This window comes from Lissotriton helveticus, chromosome 6 (genome assembly GCF_964261635.1).
Source record: "Lissotriton helveticus chromosome 6, aLisHel1.1, whole genome shotgun sequence".
In the NCBI taxonomy this organism is placed as follows: domain Eukaryota; kingdom Metazoa; phylum Chordata; class Amphibia; order Caudata; family Salamandridae; genus Lissotriton; species Lissotriton helveticus.
This window is the reverse complement of record NC_136067.1, coordinates 789,219,220-789,246,437: the sequence shown is the minus strand read 5'-3', so window position 1 is coordinate 789,246,437 and position 27,218 is coordinate 789,219,220.

The following is a 27,218-nucleotide window of genomic DNA, read 5'->3' as shown; positions in this document are numbered from 1 at the left end:
TGTCAGATCAAAACATTCACTGTCACTTTAACGGATTTAGAGGGTGTCCCACAAAAGTATATTTAAATTGTGTTTAATGCTAAGAGGTGATCGATGTACTAGAAATGTTTTGCCTTTGTTGATTTATTCCACCAAACAGTATGATTTCCTTGATCTTTGTAATGAGAAAGGACTTTTCTATAATAAAAAAGCGATGTGAAAAACAGTGACAGGGTGCGGATTCTAACTCAGATTTTCCTCTTACCAATCTCTAGAATCCCTGGTCGAACAAACCGTTTCTTTGTCTGCTAAGAAGTGTAAAGGGGAGAATACCAAAGACCATAATTTCATTAACCAAATCAATTTCAGTTAAAGGACCACTGACTACTAAATAAAGTTTAAAGATTTATTACAAAGCCAAAAACAACGGAACATACAAACACCTCAGCAAGACGTTAAGAAAGAAAACAGGCACTAATACAAACATAATCCTACACAAAAATCTCAGACTACTCAATATGAAGACTAGCATAAGTTCCGAAAGCATCAGGCAAATGATGACAGTCCCTGCTTGAAGCCTTGACTGCATTTACCCGAAAAGCAATGAAAAGTTAGTGTGTCCCTACACTAACTCTAAGGTGACATCCCTACTTAGCATTTCCACCAGAGCAAGAGGAAAAGAGGTGTCAGCAGTGAAGACTTCCTAAGAAGTACATTCACTTCCATGGATAAGTAGCCTAAGCTACAGAGCTCGTTCTAAGATGCTCCTTCTAGCTTCCCATCTGCTCAAAGGCTACCCTAACACTTCACTCCCCCCTTGGGGTACTGTCCCTAATACAAAATCCCCAAAAAAGTAAACACACCACTTCAGGCAGGTCTTCTCTCCTGGGTTTTTCCATCGAAACTTCAGCTACAATCAAAAACCATTGGTGTGTCCTTGGGCCTGAGGCAGCTTCTCTGCCAAATGTATCATTCCACATTCTTCTCCCTCCCACGATTCTCGACTCTACCATCCTAACTCCTAAAACAAAGAGTTATTCTACCTAACGAGGCATGTGTCCTTGCACCTGCAACAGAAAGCTTGTGAGAAAGTAACCTTGCACGCACACAAATCTGTAATTCAAACTAAGCTGAGAAAAAGGAGCCTTCCCAAGGAAAAATACATTTCAGGCCTACAATATGCAGTCAAGCTAAGAAATCACAGTTAGGCCTCTACTGGCGTTTCACATTACCAGGCCTTTACACATTTAAATGCATTTCTAACTCTATACCAGAAGCATCACATTCAAAATCATCCTAAAAGCATTACATTCATTTTATTTTTAAACAAAGCTACACGTGCAAATTTTAACATGGTGCATGTTTAATTCTAGTGCACTATTTCAACGTGAAGCGTCATGAATTGCATTACATAAGGCATATTCTCGGTTAAACACTACATTATTCGGCAAACGACATGAAAACTCCTAAGTATTCTAACATACATTAATTAATCTCTACATTTCTAATAATCACACATTAATATGGTCCTCTAAATATGCGGGTGCCAACTACCCATGATTATAATGCACCCCTACAATTTTCAGAATAACATGGCGCTCCACCAACAGCAATTTCCTCAGAGCTACAGGAGGCTTATCTAGATATAACTGATTATCAGGGACTCAGGCACGACAACCAATATCCTAATGCTCTCCCTAAACGGATCAGGCAAGAAACCAATATCAGAACCTGTGCCTATGTTTTGTGGACTTTCGGTCCACCTTTGATCCAGTCCTGCGTAACTTACTTTGGGGTAAACTCCAGCAATGTGGCATTGCACCAGTGCTCTTAAAGGCCATGCAGCTTTTATATTCCAAAACATGGATATGGTTCAGGCACGGGTCGGAACATCACTTTCACTGAAACTATTTACCAGCAATGGAGTGAAACAAGGTTATGTCCTTGCTCCGGTTCATTTTAACTTACATTTGCCAGAGTTAACAACAGAAATCCATAATGTTAACTCGCTTTCTCCGGCAGTGGCAAGTATTAATACTTCTAATATGATGCATGCTGATGACGTTAAGTCACACAAAGGTAGGCCTGTAGAGGTTAATAAATACAACGACAGCAAAGTATTCAGAAATATATGCCTTGGAAGTCAATCTTAAAAAAACTAAAACAATATCAGCACAGGGAGGTCCACAGTGCCATTATTCACTTTGAATAACACCACACTCGATTCAGTAGTAGAGTACAAACACATGGGTGTGATATTTTATGCAAAAGACACATTTTTTGTACACAAACGATCCATACAAAAAACAGAGCATCCCCAAATGCGATGCAGTGCAATCAACAAAATTCGTTTTATTTATGTATATGTTTACTTACATTTAAAGCTCCGTAATCCATAGATTACTACCCCCCCCACCCTGCCCCTTCCCTTCCCCACGTCACCGCCCTGCAGGGACACCCACTACCGACCACGGCTGGAACACAAGCCAGTGTTTTACCTGGATGATCCCTTTCCCCAAAGGCCATGACCGGGGCATTTTTACCAAAATACAAAACTTCACAATCTGCCCCCCCGACCCCTGAATATTTCAAGGGTTTGCTGCGACACAAGTAGCACCGCTTCATCTATGATTAAGCAGTAATGCTGCTACTGATGCTTAAGCTTCTTGTCTGCCATGTCTAATCATGTGCTTACTGAATTAAGGATGCTTGCCTCTTTAGCAATACTGCTAACTCGAATATATACTTTGACTGATTCACACGTTTCTACGACAGAAACTGTATCCTTATTAATTATTCATGAATACTGAATCTAAAGTCAGAATGAAAGTCTTTATCTTCAAATGCCTTTAAATGCCAAGGTTTAAGCCTGTTTCCTGGAAAGGCACTGACCAAAGAGAGTAGTCCCACAGAGTTCTGGAAAAAATATTCAGTTCACATACTTTCCCTATCAGGGATTGCAAGGTAATCCACAAATCAATACAGGAACTTGCACTGTGCACTAATGAGAGGTACGTACATTTTGTGAATGTTGGATGCAAAACTCTCCACACATCAGCTAAGTCTTACTGTTGCATGCTGTGAAATATTGCATTGCTCACTCGCTTTTGGAAGCCGTCTACAAGCAACAGAACTCCTGTCCTGCGGTGAGGATAGCAGCAGGTTAAAATCACCTCCCCACAAAATAGGGAGACCTACAAAATGACTTTATTTGAGTGTAATAGCACCAAAAAATCAGGTGTATCAACACTGAGGGCCTCATTTACGAGGCACTAGTAGAGCAATAGCACCTTTTTGATGCTCCGGTGGCGCAAAGTGTCACAGCATAATTACATGGCCATGCAAAGTCACTCTGCGTGCCTTTTCATGCAGAATACTGCATAAAAGGGGTGTTCCATGGCTGTTGTTGTGGGTATTCCCAGGAAACACCCATGAATCTGAAGCATTCCCAGATTTATGAGGAATCATAAATCTGGGAATGCATCTGATTCTAACACAACCCCAGGGGTGGCTTTAGGGAGGTGCAACGAGGAGAAATATCCTTATTTTTCCTCGTGTTTCTCTTTCTATGTGTACTGCATTCTGCTGCACACTTAGAAGGAGGAAATCACCTCCATTGATTGATTTTGTGCAAAAAGGTGTTCCTTCCTGCACAAGATCAAACATCCTCGCAATGCAGGCACCCTTGCAACATGGCACAAAAGTGCCTGCATTGGTGCTAGGATGCTTTTTTTAGCACCACCTCAGGGGTGAGTACAGGAATGCACTGTATAATTATAAATACAGTGCATTCCAACACTTTTAGAATGAGGCTGCATGGCGTAGCATAATTACACGTGGCACAGTGCTGTGCAATTTTATTTTAATAATAAATGAGGCCCAAGTCTATATACTGTAACTAATACCATTGGCTTTGAGTCAATGCTGCTTGACTGAATGACAACAAATCCCTGTGGGTGACTCATCCTTTCCTGCACCATAACGTTAATTCCCAACCCCTCTATAACATACAGAGTACAAGGAGTTAGATCTAAGTGCTGGGCCCAGGTGGAAGCAAACGTGGGCTGTTCCACGGGTGACAAATGTCTCTTCTGAAGTAAGGCTATCTCGATTTGATGACAATCAAGATAAACCAGAGCTTGATGTGATTTACGAGAATTGTTAATACCTCATATATTGGACCTTATTATTCTGAATGTGGAAATAGAGTAAGAAATTAATGTCATCGCTCAAACCATGTGATAAGCTAACAAACGCTGTGCAGTTACATATATTACACCAGATGTAACATGTCTCCCAATGTCAAGCTAGGATTCGTGCAAGTAATTGAACGCAATCCCTAACCCCCTCAATCCCATCCTTCTCCCATGCCAACCACAAATGCTAGTAAAAGCCATCCCTAGAATTAAGAATAAATGCAAAGTAATACAGTGACTGATACCATCACTGACTATGTGCTCCACCCTTGGGGATGCTTGGGAGTACGCTTCTGGCCGTAGGTGAACTAACATCCAGTACTGCAATGAAAAACAAAGCACACTAGCCTATCCAATTTAAAGAAATGCTTGACACTAACAACAGCCATAAATGAAACACACACATTTTTTCACTCAAGAGGACTATTTTGAAGCATCTTCATCAAGTGTTCATATACACATCAACCACTGCAAATCAAATTTGCAAATTTCTGATGGAGGGCTCGTCTCCCCACCGACCTGGTGCTGTGATGCAGGTAGAGATTGAGGCAATTTCATGGTTTCATGGAGATCTCTTGCCAGGAGTGATTTGAGATCTAAAGTGAAAGACAAAAGATGCAGTTGTTTATTATTGTTTTGGCCATCATATTTTCAATGATGTATACAAAAATGGAAGAGAGGCACACAACAAATAACATATAATGGGCAAAACTGACGACACCTTCAGGGTCTTCAGTGTGGAGAATTCTTCTTTATTGATATTATACGTTGAGAGATACACACAGCCTCAGCCAACGCGTTTCACCCAAAAGGGCTTCCTCGGGGCTGTGTTTATACCAATAAAATAAATACTTTAATAATATGCACACCTATTGAAACACATGCCAGCAGACATATTCAAAACAACACTAACAATTACACCAAATGTCCTATACACAATTGTCTCTTTCTCCTCTCAGAACTTATAAGAGAATAGAGACAAACTTATCTTTGGATAATGTTGCAATTGCCGTGAAAACACCCACACTGGAAGCACTCACACAAGAAAAGCACAAAAAAAGAAGAAAAGTCAACTGTGATGTAAAGAAAAAAAGAATCCAATTAATTTCAGCGCAAAATGAAATAGAAAATTAACAGACCGTGTTAGAATTTAAAACAAAGAAAAAAAGCGCGAACACAAACAGAAACACTGCGTGCTGGGAAGAAAACCAAACACTAACAGAGACTACCTAGATTGATTGCGTAGAAGCAAAACTAGGCCAATGACAACCACGTGCAATTTCATAAATTTCTTGCAAACGATAACTTGCAAATAGGTCATTTACCTAAAATTGGAACACCTTATTGCATAGTCCAAGGGTTGGTACCCACTCTCAGGTTTCCAAAAGCACTCCATCTTACCTAAAGCAGAAACCAAAACTACAATCTAACGAAACCTTCCCACTCGAGTAAACAGATTGTAGCGTGTAAAAGAAAATCTTGCCCATACAATAATGAACCAAGAGTGAAATACCTTATTGTGTTTTCAGAGAAAGTTCCAACATTTTTTGGAGAGGTACTTCATCAAGTGAACAAAGTTGCTAATTCCTGGGATAAACTCGGAGCATTCTTCAGTATGCACTAGTGGGGATTAAACATACAAAACGCTTGGATACGACATTTGGTGTAATTGTTAGTGTTGTTTTGAATATGTCTGCTGGCATGTGTTTCAATTGGTGTAATATTAATAAAGTATTTATTTTATTGGTGTATTAACAGCCCTGTGGAAGCCCTTTTGGGTGAAACCCGTTGGCTGAGGCTGTGTGTATCTCTCAACGTATAATATAAATAAAGAAGAATTCTCCACACTGAAGACCCTAAAGAAGTCGTCAATTTTGCACATTATGGGGCCGATTCCGATTCGGGAAAAACCACTCCGAATAGCCGTACGGAGCGTTTTTCCCATACGAATCGTATCCTGCAACCTCCCCGTACGTACGATGAAGTACGATTCGTACCAGGAGCAGGACTCCGTACGAATCGTACAAAGACCGTACGACTCTAATATCCGCACGATTCTCCCTCGGAACCCGCTGTACGCGACATCCATACAGTTCGAAGCAGGTTTTCCTGACCCAGCAAGTACGATTCATGTCGGGTACTGTTGGACTTGGCCTTTTCCCCCAACATTTTTCGCTTTTGCCCCCCTAATTTGGAGTGTCTCCCCCATGGGATTAAACCTGTATAGGCCATGAGTGGTGTGAGACACCTTGTTAAATTGTAATGCTGTGTAATGGTGTGAGCACTTGTAAATTCCCCCCATTGTAAAATGTACCTGACTGAAATGTCCTATGTTTAAAATGGATGCCATGGCCATGGGTTTTGCCAGTGGACTGCCATAAGTCAGCGGTCTAGATAATATTACCCAGCTACCCCTAGCTTTTGGAGGGAAAGCCTGGCACCCAGGGTGCTCAACCCCTCCCCTTGAGCCAGTTTAGGCCAGCTTTGCCAACATTCTAGAAGGTTCTGGCACTGCCTGGGAGGAGGGTATAAGTAAGGGGGATGTGCCACCAGAGAGTCAGTCAGCGCTGGGACAAGAAAGAGAGGGGACCGGCTGCGAGGAGCTACCGCCACATGGGCCTGTGAGCTGGGCCCTGCACCCCTAAAAACCCCTACTCTACTGTCCCCTGGGCCCCTGACAAGGGAGGGCCCCTACCCAGGTCCCTGACACTGTGGGGACCGCGAATTACGCCAGCGCTGCGAGGAAGAAGCGCCCAGGAGGTGAGGAGTGGGACTGTCTACCCCCCTTGAGAAGCTGTGGCCCCTTTGAAGCACCATGGGGAAGATTGTACCCCCAAAAGAACTGTTGCTGGCTGAGGTGCTGTGAGGCCCTGTGAAAGCGCTGGGCCCTGGGACTGTTGTGGCCCCCTAGTGCTGTAAAGCCTGCCTGTCAAGCGCTAGAATTGCGAAGTGCTGAGGAAGAATTAATTTCCTGCCCCCTCTGCGTGGCCTGAGGAAGGAGCTGAGGTTGTGGGCAGAGGGAGGAGAAGTGAGCTGTGAATAGCGCCATCCTGCTGAGGAGAATCGCGCAGGAGGAGCCTACCCTCGTTTTGGCGCGCTGTCCGCCAAATAATTAATTAATTAAAAAGGGAGCCTACCCCTTATTGCCGCCGATATCACCGCCGCGGCCCGAGGAGTGTTGGCGCTGCCTTGCGCTCGTTGTAAATAGGCGAAATCACCGCCGCGGCCTGGTGCTGTCATGGGGACCCCCCCACTGCTGTGGGCACCGTTGCGGCGGCCCCCGGTGCCAGGAGAGGGCCGCCGAAGTGAAGATAGGGCCGCGCTAGTCCCTGAAGCCTTCCTCACCCCCATCACGTGACAGGGGGGGCGGGCCGATGTCGCCGGGGGCGCCTGGCCGCGTCATCGGCCCGCCCCCACCAACGCCGCACAGGGATTGGCTGCCGGCCCGGTCGGCCGGGAAGGCAGGAAGAAGCCGAGTTAAAGCCCCGGGTCCCCGTGAGGTAGGAGGGGGACCCGGGTGAAGCGCGGGGTTCCCGTGTCGAGGGGGAGCCCCGAAGCAGGAGTGACCGGAGCGAGAGCCCACCCGCCGGTCTGTGCCCCGCGTGAGGGGCCGGTGGAATAGGCGGGGCCGGGGCACACTGTCGGTGCCAGCCCCGCCTCCCCAAAACAAAGCGGCCGGAGGAGCCGAGTGCCTGCGGGGCTCCCGTGGAGACGAGGGAGCCCCGATTGTGCTGAGGGAGGCCCGAGTGAGGCGAGTGTGGCCGCCCGGAGGCCGCATTGATTTCCCCCCCCCCCGGGCCCCTGTGAGCAGGAGGGGCTCGAGTGACGCCGCGGGAAGGAGGGGGGGCCTCGAGGCACATTGCCGGTGCCTGCCCCCTCCCCTCGAAAAGAGTCCCTGAGAGCCTGGAGCCAGGACATCCCGAGGAGCCCGGTGAGTGGGGCCTCAGCTGCGTGGTGGTTGGGGGGCTGGAGTCGGGGCACAGGGTCGGTGCCCGCCCCAAGGACCTTACTAACTTTCCAGGTGCGCCGTCTGGCAGTGGGCACCTGCAACGTTGGGCCCCAGCAGACTGTGCCAGTTATAGAGGGCCCTATATCTAGCCCATAGGGTCACCCAAGGAACTATGGAGGCCTAGAGGGCGACTGTTAACTTTTGTGCCTAGGGGACTAGTCAGGTGTGTCCTGCCCCATGATACCTGTGTAGGCCTGATACTCCCTCTGCATGGGTACGCCCGAGGTTCTTAGGCCTGGAAGTTCATGCCCACGATGGGTGGTGACTTTGCCCAAGGAGTGCTTAGTCCTGGCCTGATGAAAAGGTTTACGGTTGAGAAAATGTTCTATATCTGATGAAATGCTTTACATTAACCGAAATGTTATTTCCTCATGTGAGTCACTGCGTATTCCTGCTAAAGGAAGTGTTTTACCCTGGCATAAGTAGTTTTATTCCGGCCTGGTATTTTCCGGTTACCTGTCCAGGTGCGATGCGCTTCTGCGCCTAGTGTTCCTTGTAGGCGGATTATCCTGCTAAGGTGTGTGCCGAATGTTAAATGCATTTAGGCTGTTGTGATATACCCACAGGGATGATGGAGTAGACCGGGTGGTGCCCTTTATTGCAGGTGTGCCCAGAGGCTGGCCTGACATGCTGTTCCAGGCCCCTAGTCGCATCCCCTGTTAAGGAGCAAGCCTTGCTGATTTGTTACAGGTGCTCCTGTCTATTATGTGCTATGATGCCCTGATGTTTTCCCTTACAGGGGTTGTGTTGGAGTTATAATGCAGGTTATGTATGTATGCTAATGTTGGATCTTACAATTTCAGTCTACCTCTAAGGATGAGAGCCTGAGTGGGCCCGCCATATTGGCCCCAGGCTCAATGTTAATTTTGTCACATTTTTATTTTCAGGTATGGACTTACAGACTCAGCCCTTACTTCCCATGTAAATAATCCCCCCCTTGATACACTTGGCTCTGGTGCCAGGTGGCGCTGTGTTATGATACCACTGTTATGCATTTTTGCTTTGCAGGTTGGAGATACTAAACTTCTTAATTTTCCAACTCAAACTGGTGTCCTGCCTCTTTTGTGGTGTGCCTGGTGTGTCGTCTGTGGGTACTGCGTGAGTGCTTCACATGTCCTCGAAGTTTGGCCTGCCCGCTTGGTTCGATGCTACCCCCTTGGAGATTTGGGTAACCCCTTTTCTTAAAGGTACGCACCGTACAATGCTTTTTGTTACGGGAGCTCAAAACGTCCCGAGAAGCAGAGTACACCTCAAAACAGGTACGGAACGCCCCCCCAAGGTATGGTGCATACACCCCATGATTGCAGGGGGTACGGTGCGTACCCTTGCGATAATGGGGTACAGTGCGTCGGGTTGTACGGTTCACTGTGAGGGTCTGTGTCGTACGGTTTCAGCCTTGCTATTCGTATGGTTCGCGACGATTCGGACAGATTGATGAGATACGGATCGTACTATGCAATTCGGAAGGACGTGTACGATTTGAACGGAGAGGGCTCCGGATACGATTTGGACAGATGCTTTTTTTCCCGAATCGGAATCGGCCCCTATATGTTATTTGTGAGGGGGCCTCTCTTCCGTTTTTGCATACATCTTTGTTTTGGGTCTTGTGGCAGTGAACCTTAGAGGAGGACACCTGCTTTAGGTAATTTTAGAAATACACATAGTGATAGAAGGGTAAGTGTGGCTTTAATTATCCTTCGCTGCCATCGTATCAGTTCAAAGTATATTCAATGATGTTTGAGTCCCGGTTCTCCATGACCAGGTGCAGGGATTCCTTTACTCTTATGAGTTGTATTGACCAGGGGTTATTAGGTCTCATTAAAATGTTTTTTTTATGAGAGCCTTCATGGAAGCGTCTGGGACCGCAGTGTCCAGGTAGTACTATTTTGCCAGGAAGCCTGCCTACCAGTTTATGTTGGGTAAGGTTGAATTCTAGACAGACCAAAATGTTTCTTGTAATCATATTAGGGCAGTCGGAAGCCCTTCATCGATGATCCCCCACGAATCTAGTGGTCCGTGGACCGGCAGACTCAAAATTGAGCCCTTAGTTATTACTGCTTTGCTCGGCAGCGACATTCCCCCATTGCTCTGACTGGAACCTTGTCTAGATTTAGTTTCCCTTGTGTTTCGTATGCATGTCAATGAACTACAATGCTGCATCCAGATGAGTGAAAAAATATGCTTTACCATTGTGCTCCACTCTCAGTTTGGAAAGATATAGCATTGAGTACTTAATAATTGATTTTGCACTGCCTTTTTTAGTATAAATATGTTTTATTGAGAAGAAAAAGTTACAATGATTCATACTGCAAAAGTAATTTTAAGAAAAGTTTATAATAAGAGAAAGACATAATAAGCTATACATTTTATTCAATAAAGCATAAGCCAGAAAAGAATGCTTTGTAATTAATTTATTTGAAGACATTTTCCTTTTATTTAAAAACTATCTTTATTCATTTTACATTTGCATACCCCTGCTAACCCCCCCCCCCACCTTTATCCCCAGCTCAGACAGGTAAAATCATACTACACTACAAAATTCCTTATAGTATTTCATGATGTGCAATAACTTAATCCCATCTACTATTTTTTAATACAGTACACTTAATCCAAACAATAATAAACAACTAATTTGACACCAATAAAAATACTAAAGTGACATGTGCAGGGTTCCTCCCTTATAATACAATATAATATAAGTTCTTTCTTTCTTGTTTAGAGCCCACAGAATGGGCCAAGTGTTCTTGCTGCATCATTCATTTCCCACTTTGGGTTTGGTTCCAATTGAGTAAGGGGTTCTACATTTTCATAGCTTTTCTACACAGGTTACTCCCTTTCCATTTATAAATGGCTATTTCTAAATTATACATTGCTAACAACCTGGCAAGCCATTGCTGGAAAACCAGTGTGCTGGGATCCAACCAGGCGGATGAAATACACATTCTTAAATCTGCCATAGCGATAAAAATCAACTAATGTCCCACTCTTATGAGATTAGTTTCAGAGGTCCCTAGCAGAATTACTTCATTCATCAATATTATTTCAGTTTTTAAACCTTTGGATAAAAATGTTGCTATATCTTTGATTATTTTTGTTAACCCATTACATGATGTGAAGATATGAACACTATCTACATTGAAAAGTGCACATCAAGGACAAAATGTTTCGGTTCTTTTTTTGTGTTGAGGTAATTTGCTAAGATTTTGCCAGTTTTATTTTGACCAGATAATGCCTAGCATTTTGACAAAGTATGGAAGATGAAGTATCTTCTGTAGAGATTTTACAAAAGAAAAATTGCTTTGATAAGATCATTAAGTTAGGGCTGGGCATGTAAGTTGTAATACTTATTTTCAAATGTTTTAATTTCTTGCAATATGACCATAGCTTTTTTATGAGAGAATTTCTTCCTAGTGTTTTACTTATTCTAGAATGAAACCTGGATCTGAAACTTTAAAGGCATCCCATAAAGTTGGGAGTGCAGTGTTGTGTGTGGTAATAAATGTAAAAATGCTGTAATTACTTTTTTTAAGTTCTCTAGAAACACTGAATCTACCAGAAAGGAGTTGTTGAATGTCCATCCATGAGTTTGAAATGGCATGAGATCAAAATCCAAAATAACAGTTGTGTGGTCAGAAATTAAAATAGAACCATCCTCTACCTGTAGAAGATGTTGGATAATGATTTACTTCTAATATGTAAACAATCGATGATTGAGTATGGTGAGCTGGAGAGTAAAATGTATTTTCTTGTGAAGTAGAATTTGCAGAGCGGCATGTGTCAATAACGGATTTTTGAGAAATACTGGGACAGATGTACGCATGCATATTGTTCATGCATTTAACTTTCGATTTTCTATCTAAAATGGAATCACACATATAATTCCCATTTTCACCCAAAATATGGTATTCCCCTTTAACGTTCAATAACTGTTTAGTAATTGCAGTCAAAAGGAGTTATTGACCAATGTAGGTCCATATACATAAGAAATTATAAGTGGGATTATAACAATAAGTAATTCAACAGCAAACTGCCTATTTTCAGTATAATTGGATTTTGAGACAAATATAATGTTCAAGTGCTTAGAAACATGAATGACTGTTCCATTCTTTTTCTGCTGTGCAGGAGAAATAAATACTGCCCAACCCAAAAATGTTTAAGTTTTATTGCATCTGTTTCAGTTAAATGTGTTTCTTGTAAAAGAACGATATCAGCATGGAGAGTAGCAGGATATGAGTGAACTCTTTGACTTTTTAATTGTTTTCCACAATATTTATCTGAATGATAAAACACCTTAAGAAATATAGATAATCAATGTTTGTGGTTAAGACTTGCATTGTACAGACTGCATGGAACCAGCATGCATGGTAAACGCATTAATTGTTCCATCACATAACCCTTACAACTAGTCCTCCCTCTTGGACAAATTGTCACCACAGACTGTCTTTTATGTCTTTGGACTGCACCACTACCTTCTTATGCTGCAGCTCAGCAGGTATCTGCTGGTGCTCCTCTGATTGCCCTGGCTCCTGCCCTCATCAATTTGTAATCACACATGATACTGCCCCAGCTTACCCATTCTGACCTGCAACCACATCTCCTTGCTATGGGATATGGAGAGTCACTTTATCAGAGCAAGCCACAGAATACTAAGGCCTCACGAAAATCACTGAATATGCAGGCAAGTCATCAGATAACCCCTTCAGCTATCCAGCACCCCCACTTAAGATCTTACGGTCCCCAGCACAAGAATGTCTTCAGTACTGTAGCTGTTTCAGGAGAACACCCATACCCACATCACTGGAACGCTCTACAGAGCACAATCACCTAACTACAGGGTCCCATATAATAGCGCAGCACCCCAACACCCCAGGTCCAATGGGTGACCACCTGTACAGTGACAGCACTGGGTCCTGACAAACCGCGGCGTCATCCAGACCCTAAAAAGCTCACTACCACTTGAACCACCAGCACTGTCATGCAGGAGTCAATTAAAACGGGACCCCTGCCCTCAGTCTTTATCAGACCATAATGTATGGCTCAGATTGGCAGCTTAGGTCTGGCGGTGACACGCACATCACTATTTGCCAGATGTATGCCTGCCAATGCCAAATTGCAACTTCCACCCACCTGACAGAGGTGTTAGGCCCCTGAAGCTGTGCAGTGCTTGCCATGTTACACCAACAATGGGGCAGGCCAAGCGTCTCACAACACTTAGGGGGCCCAGGGACACAAAGGACGACAGATGTTAGGGGTCTCTTCCTTGCTTCACTCCTCTGGGACGTCACAGTAGCAGGACCCTCCAGGGGATTAGGAAATTCAGATAGGATTACACAGAGTCTGCATCGCCCACTTACATGCCCTGCAACAGTTGCAGGCCCAGATAGACTGTGATTTGATCAACATCCAGGCCTCAAAATCTCAGCAGCTGATAGACTCATCTACACAGCCCCATGGGTCATGAGGCCAGGTCTCATGAGCCCCTATATGGGCTCAGATGTAGTAGGTAAACCCTGACTGCTCTCCACACCCGATTCTCTGTCCCACAGCAGGTGCATAGCCTTAGTGGACTGCGATGACAATGACTGGGCTTCAGTAACATCACGCCTGCTGCACTTGCGCTGGGTACCATACAGCCCGCTGCTCCACTACACTAGGACACAGGCCCCAAAAAAAGTCTTCCAACAAACTGCTGTGTTGGCAAGACCAGGCCAGAATCTCGCAGAAACATGCAGCAGGGTCCATCAATCACCCTGGCTGAAGCAGGCAAAGCAGGAGTTGTGGATTGTGTGCCAAACAACTTGACTATGAAAGCTGGGCCAGAAGAGCATGCTGCTCAAGTGTCCTTATTGCTTTACGGGTCTCTAGCACCCCTGCTGTTATAATGCTGAATGAATATTCTGTCTGGCCAGACTATTGTCAAACTATGTCTCAATGAAATGCCTTATGATTACTAGTGATTGATGAATTGCACTTTTCTTCTAATTTTATAGATAGTGAAATCCAGCATTATATTAGTGAAATCCAGCATTATATTTTTACTATACCTAACAAATGGTTTATTATAAAGGAATTGTAAGAAATTGGGTTACTGGTTGAGGGGGTGAAACCACAATCTTGTTGGGGAGCGGCACAAGCAAACCCCAAATTAACCTGTGCTCAACCCTCTGGTAGCTGGCACAGAGCAGTCAGACTTAACTTGGATACAATGTGTAAAGTAATTATGCGGCACTTCAAACAGTAATAAAGTGAAAACACAAGAAAAATGCAATAACAAATTAGAAAGCTAGAGTACACGTTAATTAAGAAATCAAGACCAAAACGAAAACATTAAATAAGTAAAACAAGAGATATGCAATTTTAAAGATTTAAGTAAAAGTAGTGCCAAAATCTGGTTGTGCAGGACAATGCCAAAGTCACAAATTCAAGGCAAAGGTGATGGAGCAGGTGCCAGCACAGGGACCGACCTAGGTCCACTGAACACAGTGCCTTACTTTCTGGTGTGCAGTCTGCGCAGCGTTGCTTTGCAAGACTTCATATTATCTGGCGTCGGTTTCGATGAAGCTGTGCAGCAAAGCTTTGCATTGGTTCCAATGAATGGTGTCGACAAAATGTTTGAGGAGGCTGTCAGGTGTGCTGCATAGCTTTGTGGGGTAGCAACCCTACAGAGCAACCCTACAGAGCAACAGTCCAGCAGAGTGGCAGTAATGTAATGTAATGTAATGTAAATAGGTACTTATAAAGCACACAGCTACTCCACAGAGTGTCCCGGTGCTGAAAGACCTCGAGACAGACAGTTGGCACTATAGCAGGATGGGGAAGGCAAAAAGCTATTGCTGGAATAGCCAGGTTTTTAGCAGCCTCCTGAAGGCAAGAAGATCCTGCACCAGCCTGAAAGGTAATGGCAGACTGTTCCATAAATGGGAGGTCAGCACTTGAAAGGAGGGACCGCCCAGACGGGTCATCAGAAGCTGCAATGAGGACTTCAGTGCCCGTCACGGTACATAGTGCTGGATCTTTTTCCTAATGTAGAAGGCGCCCATATTATGGAGAGCCCTACACGCTAATACCAGAGCTTTAAATTGGATCCTCTTCTGGACAGGAAGCCTGCGCAGGGTCTTTAAATGGTGAGACATTCGTGCTCTTGGTCCCACCATGAGAATAGCTCTGGCCGCCGCATTCTGAACCACTTGCAGGTGGCCTAGTAAATAGTCAGGGAGGCCCAGGTACAGCACATTGATGCAGTCTAGCCTCGATACAATGAGGGCCATGACTACAGTCTTCCTGTGTGAGACCAGCAGCAGGGGGTGAAAATTCTTTAACATTTTTAGCAGACCAAAACAGGTGCTAGTGATGGTTTGGATCTGAGCCCTCATGAACAAGTCAGCATCTAGCTTGACCGCTAGGTTCTTCACAGTGCTTACTGATGTTACAAGGGGGGACATATCCTATGGCGACCACTGGCACCATGCTTCACATGGTGCAGGACCGAAGAAAATAATCTCTGATTTCTCCGGGTTGCACTTTAATTGGTTCCTTGTTATCCCGGAAAACACCTCTGTCAAGCAGACGTTTATCTCTCCGCCTCTAAAATAGGCACCCTTGTCACAGGTGAACATCAATTGCGTATCATCTGCATATGATACTATTTTACCACACTGTCCATTCAGCAGCACAGCAATCCTTCTTCCTAGCAGCGTCCTCAGGTCAAGGAGTGTACTGAAGAGTTGGTGTCTGATTCCCAATATTTATACCAGGTGTCTCCTTTGAAGTGGGAGTAGCTTCTAGAAGTTTTCCTTTGGGGTGCACAGGTTGTCTTCCTCCCCTGCCCTGGCTCTAGAGTAGCTACAGGTTTTATATAGCCCTTTGTGTAGAGACAGGACACAGCCTATTCAAGTGTAAGTAGGGCTATGCACAACTGGGCGGAGTTCGCGTAATCGCGTTACGCAAATCTCCGCGAAACGGTAAAAAATCTCCACGAACACGCAGAAATTCCGTGAACACGTGGAATTGCTTGTTCACAATGCTTTTTTACTGTTCGTAATTGCTATTTGCGTGCTCGCGGGGAAATATCTCGCGAACATGCATTTGAGAACGCGAACAAGCAAAAGATTTTGCGAAGTCGTGGAACCGAACGCAGAATTTTGGGCAATTTCACGTTCACTGCGGAACACGAAATTACGCAAATTGCGCAAATTCCGTGAACGGAACGGAATTTACCGCCCAGGCCTATGCACAACTCTGACTCTCCCATCCTGCCAGCAATGGTCCATCCAGGCCCACCTAAGCTCTATATTGTGTGTGGCTGTCTAGGTGGTGAGTAGGCAGTGGCAGTGTCTACAGCCACTGTGCTCGGCGCTGAGGCAGTTTTTAAATTGTTTTATTCGAATGCACTTCTACTTTTAAAACTTGCTGCTGGGATAACTTTGGCACAGAGGCTTCACAGGATAGCGATTAAGGCTTCCCTGGTAAACGCGCTCTGCCGGATTTGAATTGCAGGCTTACCTGATAGACTCAGACGCCGAGGGCTGATCTCTTCCCTCCTTCCCGCCCTGGTCCGACGCGGTGGCTAGCACCGTTGCGCGGAGGGCGAGGAAGGTCGGGACTGCCACTTCCGGTGCGCGGGGGTGGGGCGGTTAGCGGTCTAGTGATCCTGAGGCACTCACGCTGTGGGGATAAAAGGCGGATGCAACCACGAACGCGCAGCGGGCAAGCGCAGCGGGTATGACCAAGGCGCGCCGAAGTCGCGCTTAAGTCGAGCCCCTCTGCGCCCGTCCGCGGCCGATTGCGGTCCAGGGCCATGCCCCCTGCTCCAAAGAATGGTCACCTATGTTGGAGCAGAGACGACTTGCTATCCCTCCGCAATTCATGCACTAGCAGATCTTGTCTGCATAGCGTACTGGTTGATGAGAGTACGCGTTGTAAGCATTGCCAGTTCTCTTTCGACCTGTCTAAGCCGGCTAAGAAAGAACATCATAAGCTGGTTTGTGGCCTGCTAAATGTCCGGTCGCTGCGTGGGCATAGACTGGACATCCATGATCTCCTTAGTGAAAAACGATGGGATCTAGTTTTCCTTACAGAGACATGGCTGGACTGTGACTCTTCACCAGAGGCCCTCGAAGCCATCCCAGAGGGCTATACCCTGATCAGGCAAGACAGACCGAAAGGGAGAGGTGGAGGGATAGCCATTGTTGCCCGGCAGGGCTTACGTTGCCATTTTGAGCCGATGGATATCAATAATAGTGAGGCGGGTGAGTTTTCCATTCAGGTCAACGGGGGGTATAGTGTGAAGGGCCTCCTGATATACAGGCCTCCTGGCTCAGCTGCAGGATTCGTTGATAGCCTGGTCGAAGGCGTCACAGAGGTTGCCCTGCGCACGGTTAAGTTCCTGGTGTTGGGTGATCTTAACCTACACTTGGACGATCCTGGGGATAAGATGGCAGGGGACCTTTGTAAAGCAATGAGTGCGCTTGAACTTGAGTTGTTAGGCAAACTTCCCACCCACTTACGGGGCCACTTATTGGACCCAATTTTTGCCAACTGGGAACAAGTGGAGGTTGCTACTCCCATACCTATTCCCTGGTCAGATCACTACTTGGTGCCCTTCTCGATCTACATTCCAGGAACTAGAATAACGGAACAGGTAAGACTACATCATCCAAGGAGAAGATGGGTTAACTTCTCCCAAGACAGATTTAGTGAGGCACTCACGAGGGGGGGTGTCCCGGGGGGTGAGGACGTGGAGACAGCTAATAAGAACTTGAATAAGCGCATCTTGGCTGCGCTAGACCAGGTTGCCCCGCTCGCCCCGGTTAGATCTGAGGGACGTGCCTCGAAATCGGCATCTTGGTACACAGATGAGGTGCGAACGGCCAAGAGTGCATGTAAACGCGCAGAAAGACGGTGGAGATTAGACTATGCTGCTCAAACCAGGATGGACTATCTTGTAAGCAGGCGCAACTATCATAGACTAATCAGAAAGGCTAAAAAGCTGCATTTTGACATAAGGATTAAGGAGGCAGAAAATTCCTAGAAGGAACTGTTTTTAATTTATAAATCTCTTTCGGTCGGGAAGCCTGCAGCAGTCCCAGGGGAATTCTGTACGGTGGATAGCTGCAACCGAGTAGCAGAGTTCTTTGCTAATAAAGTGGCAACTATCTACTCGGCTTTCCCTAGTCAAGCAACCATAGCCTCTGAGATTGTAGAGAATTGTGGGGTAAGGGGGGGACATCAGGTGTTAACTGCATTTGTCACCCCGCCTACTGAAAATCTCATTCAGATCTGTGGTTCGATAAAATCAGGCTCCCCAAAAGATCCTACCACCCCTAGGCGCTTGGTGGGCAGTTTGCCTACGTTGGAGCCGTACATCCGCCATCTTCTGAACATCTCTTTTGGGACTCATTCTGTCCCTGAGGCCTGGAAGCGGGCGGTAGTCCTTCCGCTTCAAAAGAAGCCCAATATTAGTTATGATAGGCTGGATAATCTTCGCCCTATTTCTCTTTTGCCTTATATGGCAAAGGTTGCTGAAAAAATTGCGAACCTTCAGCTCATGGGCTTTGTCGAGGAAGCCTCCTTGCTCCATGACTCGCAGTTCGGATTCCGTCCGCGGCATTCGACTGAGTCAGCACTATTAATGGCAGTAGAATCCTTACGGCAGGGAGTGGATGAGGGCCAGACTATGGCCCTGATCCTCCTGGACCTAAGCGCAGCATTCAACACTGTAGCTCATTCCATCTTGCTACAGTGTCTGAATGAGGGAGGAGTTTCAGGGGCTGCGCTTGGGTGGATTCGATCTTTCCTGACAGGCAGATGCTTCCAGGTTCGCCAGGGAGAGTGTTACTCCAGGGAGATTGGATTGGGCCAGGGCGTGCCGCAAGGCTCGTCCCTGAGCCCGACCCTGTTCAATCTGTATGTCTCCCCGCTGGCGGCCATAGTGGAAAGCTGTGGACTTCGTCTGGTGTCCTACGCCGACGACACGCAGCTGGTCATCTCCCTCTCGCGCGCACCCGGTCTGATGGCGGACAATTTCAGAGTGTGCATGCAAGAACTGGCAACCTGGATGTCCGCCAACTGCCTGAAACGTAATGGCAGCAAGACCGAGGTGCTCGCGGTGGGGGGATGCCCATCTGTGTGGACGTCGGCGTGGTGGCTGCCCTGCCTAGGAGAGACGCCTGTCCCCTGCCAGGAAGCTAGGAACCTTGGGGTGTGGCTGGATGTTGACCTTGCTTTCGGCCCCCAGATTGGACGTGTGGTGGGGACATGTTTCGGAGTCCTAAAAACTCTGAGAAAGGTCTTGGACTACCTGCCCATTTCTGCTCGTCGGACGCTGGTGCATGCCTTAGTCACCGCTCGTATGGATTACGGCAATCTGCTGTATCTGGGGGCCACGGGAAAGGCTCTCAATCGCCTACAGGTGCTGCAGAATGCTGCTGCTCGCCTTATCTTGAGGCTTCCTAGAAGATCTTCCTCTAAGGCAGCACTCCAGGCCTTGCACTGGCTTCCTGTTAGGAGCAGAGTGGAATTCAGAGCCCTGGCCACGTGTCATCGCATCTTGGGTGGCAAAGCCCCTGCCCCGCTACAGAGCCTGGTGACCAGGTATGAGCCTACAAGGTCTCTGCTCTCTTCCTGCACAGGTCTTCTGAAAATTCCTAAAATTAGGAAAGCGCATATGGGGGGAAGGTCGTTCAGATATCTGGTAGCGAAGCAATGGAACGGCCTTCCGTCAGAGTTACTCTTGGAGTCATCTGAACTTTTGTTTAGAACAAAACTTAAAACTTATTTATTCAGACGGTAGACGGTTGTGCGGGCTGCTTGACTGCTTACCCCACTTTTTATAGCGCGGGGACACGCCTGCAGGCGTACACCAGGCGCTTTACAAAACTCCCTAATAATAATAACATTAGGAGGAATATACAAAGTCCAACTGTCAGCTACACCCAGTCATGTAACCCAGAGACAGTCTGCAGGCACTAAATAGCTAAGGCAGGAAGGTGCCAAATTTCAAAAAGTGCCATTTTCAAACAGCAATTTAAAACCCAACTTTACTATAAGAGAGGATTATTCATTACAATTCCAAAACACCAAACATAAACTGGTTAATGGTTCCCATTTGGAAGATACAGCTTATTAAATGTAATAAGGTAATTCTAATATTATCTGTGTGAGGAGTAGGCCTTGGAGTAGTGAAACATGAATTTAAGAGTTTTCGCTACCAGGACATGTAAAACTTAAAAGTACATGTCCAATGTTTTACATACACTGCACCCTGCCCTCTGGGATGTCCAGGGTCTACCCTAGGGGTGACCTATATGTATTAAAAATGAAGGTTTGGGCCTGGCCAACATTTTCTGTTGCCAGGTCGAAAAGGCAGTTTAAAACTGTACACACGGGCTGTAATGGCAGACCTGAGACATGTTTAAAGGGCTACTCAAGTGGATGGAACAACCAGTGATGTATCACCAACAGTAGCATTTTATTTAGAATACCTGGGCAGTGGTAGTGCCACTTTACTACAGACATACAAGTAAATTGAATGTGTCAATTAGGCATAAGCCAATTCTACTGTATTTTAAGGAGAGAGCACAAGCTATTTGAAGGTAAAAAGGTTAGGGGAAAGGATGCCAGGCCCAACAGGGATTGTCTTTCATTTTTGTTCTTTTTTTCTGTTTTCATATTTCTATATTTGCTAATTTTCATAATTTTTCATTGATTATTATTCACTTGCAAGTATGATGATTTCAATTAAACACCTATTATCTAGACTTCAAATATTTAGGAAATCTAAGCCTCAAAGACTTGACAGGTCAACTGTTAGTTTCACGAAATAAATGTTACCTTTTTCTATTGAGGCGAGATGGCATGGCATATATTTTTGAATTGTGTGAAAGTTCATTTTTCATAACTCAACAATACTTAATAACAAAATGTAATTTAAATAAGGCATTGGATGTTAAATGCATTTGAGAATCTAATTATTCTGTCTTCTAAACAGAATTTGAGTAGTATTAAGGGTGATTCACTGCACTTCGTACAGTCTTATCCTCAGTCCACAACTGCCAGTTTTACCCATTTTCAGGATAGGTTGGAAAGTGGATTCTTTCCAAGAATAAGGACAATCTTGTAAATCCATTGCAGATATGAATGGCAGAAATATTGATTTGGGCCAATAATCTGTATTCTGGGCAATCCTAAAAAGTTTCACAGGAATGATCTCTTGGTCCAGGATATCCCTGCTCTGTTCTTCTGTAGTAATAGGACAATCACTTTTTACCTAAAAGAGAGAGTTCAAGGTTTTCCAACACTTTGCACGATTTCCACGCCTGCCTGCTGATTCAATGACATACAATTTATTTATGGAATCTGCCCAACCCTTTTATGATACATGATTTCCAATATGAAGTGAGTTACTATCACTTCCATTAATAAAATACCAGAGTGGCTTAAAGACTTTTCCTGACGTCTGAATAGCTTTCTTGTTTGTAATATTTGCCTCAGTTCCTGAATATCTCCGCTGCTAGATCGTTTCGTTAGTGCTCTTTGATTCCTGTTGATTTGATGGTTATATGCACCTGCACATTTTTGAAGACATGAACTCCAAATAGGTTTAGAAAGAAGGTTTATTGAGAATGGCAGGAGCAACCCCCAACAGCTGTCCTCACTGTAACATCAGCAGCTGTCTACTGGACTCCACAAGCTGGAATCCAATAGTGGAAGCTTGGGGTTGCTGGACAACAGTTGCTAAGGAAGGTAAACACAGATGCAAGGAATACAACATATCCTTTTCCTTTAAAATTAAACAAACATTTTTTATGAGGAATATAATTGAAAATAACAACAATTGGAGGAATCACAATGAAAACAAAAAAAGCTGTGCGTCCCCTAGATTTAGGGAACGACCCTCCGGGGGCTGCTTCAATAAATCGCCAATGCGATTTTAACAGAATGAGGTCAATAGTGAAAACAAATGATCAAAAAGATCCTTGAAAAATATCCTTTGTATAATAGTTTTTGCAAAAGTCTTTATTTGGACTTGTGATAAAGAACTTCGTTCAATGTTGTAAATCACATTAGAGATGTTCCCTTACATAATTCCAAACGGAATTATATGATATATGACATGGTCCCAATGCATTTCGTGCCCGAACGGCACTTCATCAGGGGAATCTATCGAAGAAAATAGGTATGTATGAGGACCCACACAAATAATGCTACAGTACACAAACTGACTGATATATAGGTGAGGTTAAGAAAAGGTCAAGCGAAAGCTGTGTCATATACGAATGGAGATGAAAATAAAGTAGTGCCGCCCAGATGGGGTGCGGAATAGCGTAAACGGAAGGAGGAGAAAGAAAAGAACGTGCCCGGTTATTAAAAAATGCATCGAATGAAAATGGTGATGGGTAAAAGAACAAACCAATGTGCTTGTGTTCTGAAGAAGCAAAGACCCGGGATGCCCGGTATAACGTGGTTAAGCATAGTGGTAGAAACCAAAATATGAAATTATATAAGCTTACCGATTAGCAAGGTGACCGTAACATCAGAAGGGTTAGCAACCGTGGTGAATGAGGAAGTGCCGCGGCGTGTATTAAAAAGGGTCGGGTGGTTGGAAACTGAGGAAGTCTAGTGTACAGCTCTCAATTAGGTATGAGAAACCATGGCGGCCATATTGGAAAAGGCAACTAAAGCCTACTTAGAACAGATTAGACTGGGAATTGTGTAAATAAGGTCGGAAAGCATGAGTTGTGTAAAGCAACTGATATGGTGATTAAGAGACTGTGAATTTAAAAAGAAATAAAGTTCAAAGAAATGTCACTAGTGTCTCAAACAAACATCAAAAGTCATAGTGGAAGTGCATTCTGACTTGAATAGCACAGCTGGAGTAGAAAAAAGACACTGAAAGTTGTGAAACTGTAAGGAAGTGAGCAAATGAAGAGGAAGAGAAAATATATGATGCAGAACAAAATTAATGAGAAGAACAGACAGACTTTGAACATAAAACATTCATGGAAAGTATTTACAGGTAACAAGAGAATTCCAAGCGGTCATTAAGCCCATAGGGCTTCATGCTGTCAAGTCTGAAAATCCATTCATTTTCCTTCTGTAACAGTCTTCTATTCACATCCTGGTTTTCCGTATTGGAAATGGTCTCTAGGACCATAAATTGGAGAAATACACAGAGGAAATCCATGAACGTAAAGTGCGGAAATATAAACGAGACACTATTGATTACAAGCTGGGGGAGGTCTCCTCCTGGGCTGAGGTATATGCTAGAAGACGCCAAAATAAACCACAGTTCAACACCATGGAACCAGAAAATTCCTCATCAGAGGGAGAAACCCACACAAAAAAAAAGAGAAACATCAGTTCAGTCTGTGGTCCGTACCACCTCTTCAACAGCAGTCAATCTGCCTTTTTTAGGCAAGGGCCAAAAAGATACCGAAGACCCCGGAGGGGCAAAAGAAACCAAACCAACAACATCAAGCGCCAAGGCACCACCAACGATAACCAAGAGCAACAAAAGAAGGAGATAACACCTGATAACCAATTAGTGATCAACATTTCTTCTTATGACCTCAACAAAATGGAAATAAAAACTTTACAAAAAGGCACATCTTTCGTCCCTACATATAACACCAACAAATTGGAACTCAATATCAGCCTATTTAAATTAATGCGCAATCTCAGACTTCGTCATTTTTTTGACAATGTTTTACAACCTGATAAAGACAGTGAACCAGACTATCAATTAAAACAACTTAAACCTAAAAGCACCTATCAAGCACCCCTAAGCCATAAATCTTTAGATTCTTTTGAATCACTGGACAGCAATGAAATCAACAAATTTGATTTCAAACATCGTACTAAATTCCAAAACCTATCTAAAAAGAACTGAATATCTTGAGAAAAATATCAAACAATCCTGATATCACAGTTCAGAAAGCAGATAAAGGTGAGGCCTTGGTATTAATGGATACCAATTTCTATACATCACAAGTGAATGCTCATGTGAATGACCCTACGACATATGCACCATTGGGATACAACCCCACTAAAAAGTTTTAAGAAATGTTGTCACAAATTTTGAGCAAAGCCTTTGAAGATGGAACGATAACAGAAAAGACTAAGAGATTTCCCAACAAACAATATCCTACCGTACCTTCCATCTATATGCTTCCAAAAATCCAAAAGGATTTGAAACAACCTCCTTTTCGTCCTATTGTCAACACCAGAGGGAGTATTCACAAACCTTTAGGTCAATTTCTTGATATACATCTGAAAGATTTTGTGACCAAGGCCACCACCTATATCAAAGGCACTACCGATTTTTTAATCAAAATTTCACAGATCACTTTACCTGAAGATCAGGAAGTATGGCTATGCACAATCGACGCAAAGCCTTATATACCTCCATCCCACATGACCTGGGAATAGAAGCAGTTGAAGCAATGTTACTACAATCTCAACTAGACCACGATTTTCAAATTTTTCTCATGGAACTACTACACTTCACGTTATACCAAAGCTATTTTAAATGGCAAAATGACTATTTTTTACAGCTCACAGGTACTTCCATGGGCAATTGTGCTGCTCCTTGCTATGCCAATATTTTCATGACCCACTTTGAGACCAACAACATTGTTAATGGCGAACATTGGAAAAAACATGCTCGTATTTTTTTCCGTTACATTGATGACATTTTTGTTTTATGGCAGGGCCCTCACTCAATCTTGACACAAGAACTAGTCAATCTAAACAACATTAATGACCGCATTCAATTTACCTACCAAACAGACAATAAAAGCATCTCGTATTTGGATGTTCTACTACAAATAGAACAAAACAAAATTACCACCACACTTTTAAAAAAACCTACAGACCGGACCAACTTACTACTTTATAGAAGTTTTCATCAATCTTCACTCAGAAACAATTTACCAATATCACAACTCTACAGAGTCCAAAGGATTGTTTCAGATCCCATTGAATACAACTACCAAAAACAGAACATGATTCAACGCTTTCAGGAACGAGGGTATCCCTCAGAAGTTTTGAAAAAAGCTGAAATGAAATGCAATTCTAAAACACGCATGGAATTACTAGAAACCTCAAAATGATCTGATGTTAGACGCATGGTTGTAGTGTCCAGATTTTCCACCAAGATTCATTCCTACAAACAAGCGATTTTGAGACATAGGCAGATCTTATCTAATGAACCTGATTTCAAAGGCATTTTTCAAGATATTCCGAGATTTGCATTTACCAGAAGTAAAAATATTCAAGATATTCTGAAACCTTCTAGTCAAACTGAGGTTACCGGTCAACCTAAAGGAACTTTACCATGTCATAAGTGCAATAATTGCCACGTCATTATCAAAGGCACCACGATCAACCAGCCTCGTAGAGGTACACCCATACGCCTAAAAGTAACTGCCACCTGTGACTCCATGAACTTAATCTACTTACTCAAATGCCCCTGCGGTCTAGTATACGTAGGTAAAACCACAAGACAAATAAAAACACATCTATCAGAACACAAAAGCAACATCAGGACTAAAAATGAAAAATCCAATATATCAGTACATTTCAATGATCGGAGACACAATATTGCTCAATTGCAAGTTATGGTCCTAGAGACCATTTCCAATACGGAAAACCAGGATGTGAATAGAAGACTGTTACAGAAGGAAAATGAATGGATTTTCAGACTTGACAGCATGAAGCCCTATGGGATTAATGACCGCTTGGAATTCTCTTGTTACCTGTAAATACTTTCCATGAATGTTTTATGTACAAAGTCTGTCTGTTCTTCTCATTAATTTTTTCTGCATCATATCATTTTTCTTCCTCTTCATTTGCTCACTTCTTTACAGTTTCACAACTTTCAGTGTATTTTTTCTACTCCAACTGTGCTATTCAAGTCAGAATGCACTTCCACTATGACTTTTGATGTTTGTTTGAGACACTAGTGACATCTCTTTGAACTTTATTTCTTTTTAAATTCACAGTCTCTTAATCACCATATCAGTTGCTTTACACAACTCACGCTTTCCGACCTTATTTACACACTTCCCAGTCTAATCTGTTCTAATTAGGCTTTAGTTGCCTTTTCCAATATGGCCGCCATGGTTTCTCATACCTAATTGAGAGCTGTACACTAGACTTCCTCAGTTTCCAACCACCCGACACTTTTTAATACACGCCGCGGCACTTCCGCGTTCACCACGGTTGCTAACCTTTCTGATGTTACGGTCACCTTGCTAATCGGTAAGCTTATAGAATTTCATATTTTTGTTTCTACCACTATGCTTACCCACGTTATACTTTCTTCAGAACACGAGCACATTGGTTTGTTCTTTTACCCATCACCGTTTTCTTTCAATGCGTTTTTTAATAACCAGGCACGTTCTTTTCTTTTCTTTCTCCTCCTTCCGTTTACACTATTTCGCACCCCATCTGGGCGGCACTACTTTATTTTCATCTCCATTCGTATATGACACAGCTTTCGCTTGACCTTTTTTTAACCTCACCTATATATCAGTCAGTTTGTGTACTGTAGCATTATTTGTGTGGGTCCTCATACATACCTATTTTCTTCGATAGATTCCCCTGATGAAGTGCCGTTCGGGCACGAAATGCATTGGGACCATGTTATATATCATATAATTCCGTTTGGAATGATGTAAGAGAACATCTCTAATGTGATTTACAACATTGAACGAAGTTCTTTATCACAAGTCTAAATAAAAACTTTTGCAAAAACTATTATACAACGAATATTTTTCAAGGATATTTTTGATCATTTGTTTTCACTATTGACCTCATTCTGTTAAAATTGCATTAGCGATTTATTGAAGCAGCGCCCAGAGGGTCGTTTCCTAAATCTAGGGGACGCACAGCTTTTTTTGTTTACATTGTGACACCTAATGCATGACTAGGTGAGACCTCCGTGGTACGCAACAACTTTCCCATTCAGATTAAACGCCTGTGCACAGTCACCCATATTGCTTCTACTTGGAATCACAATGAACCCATAAAAG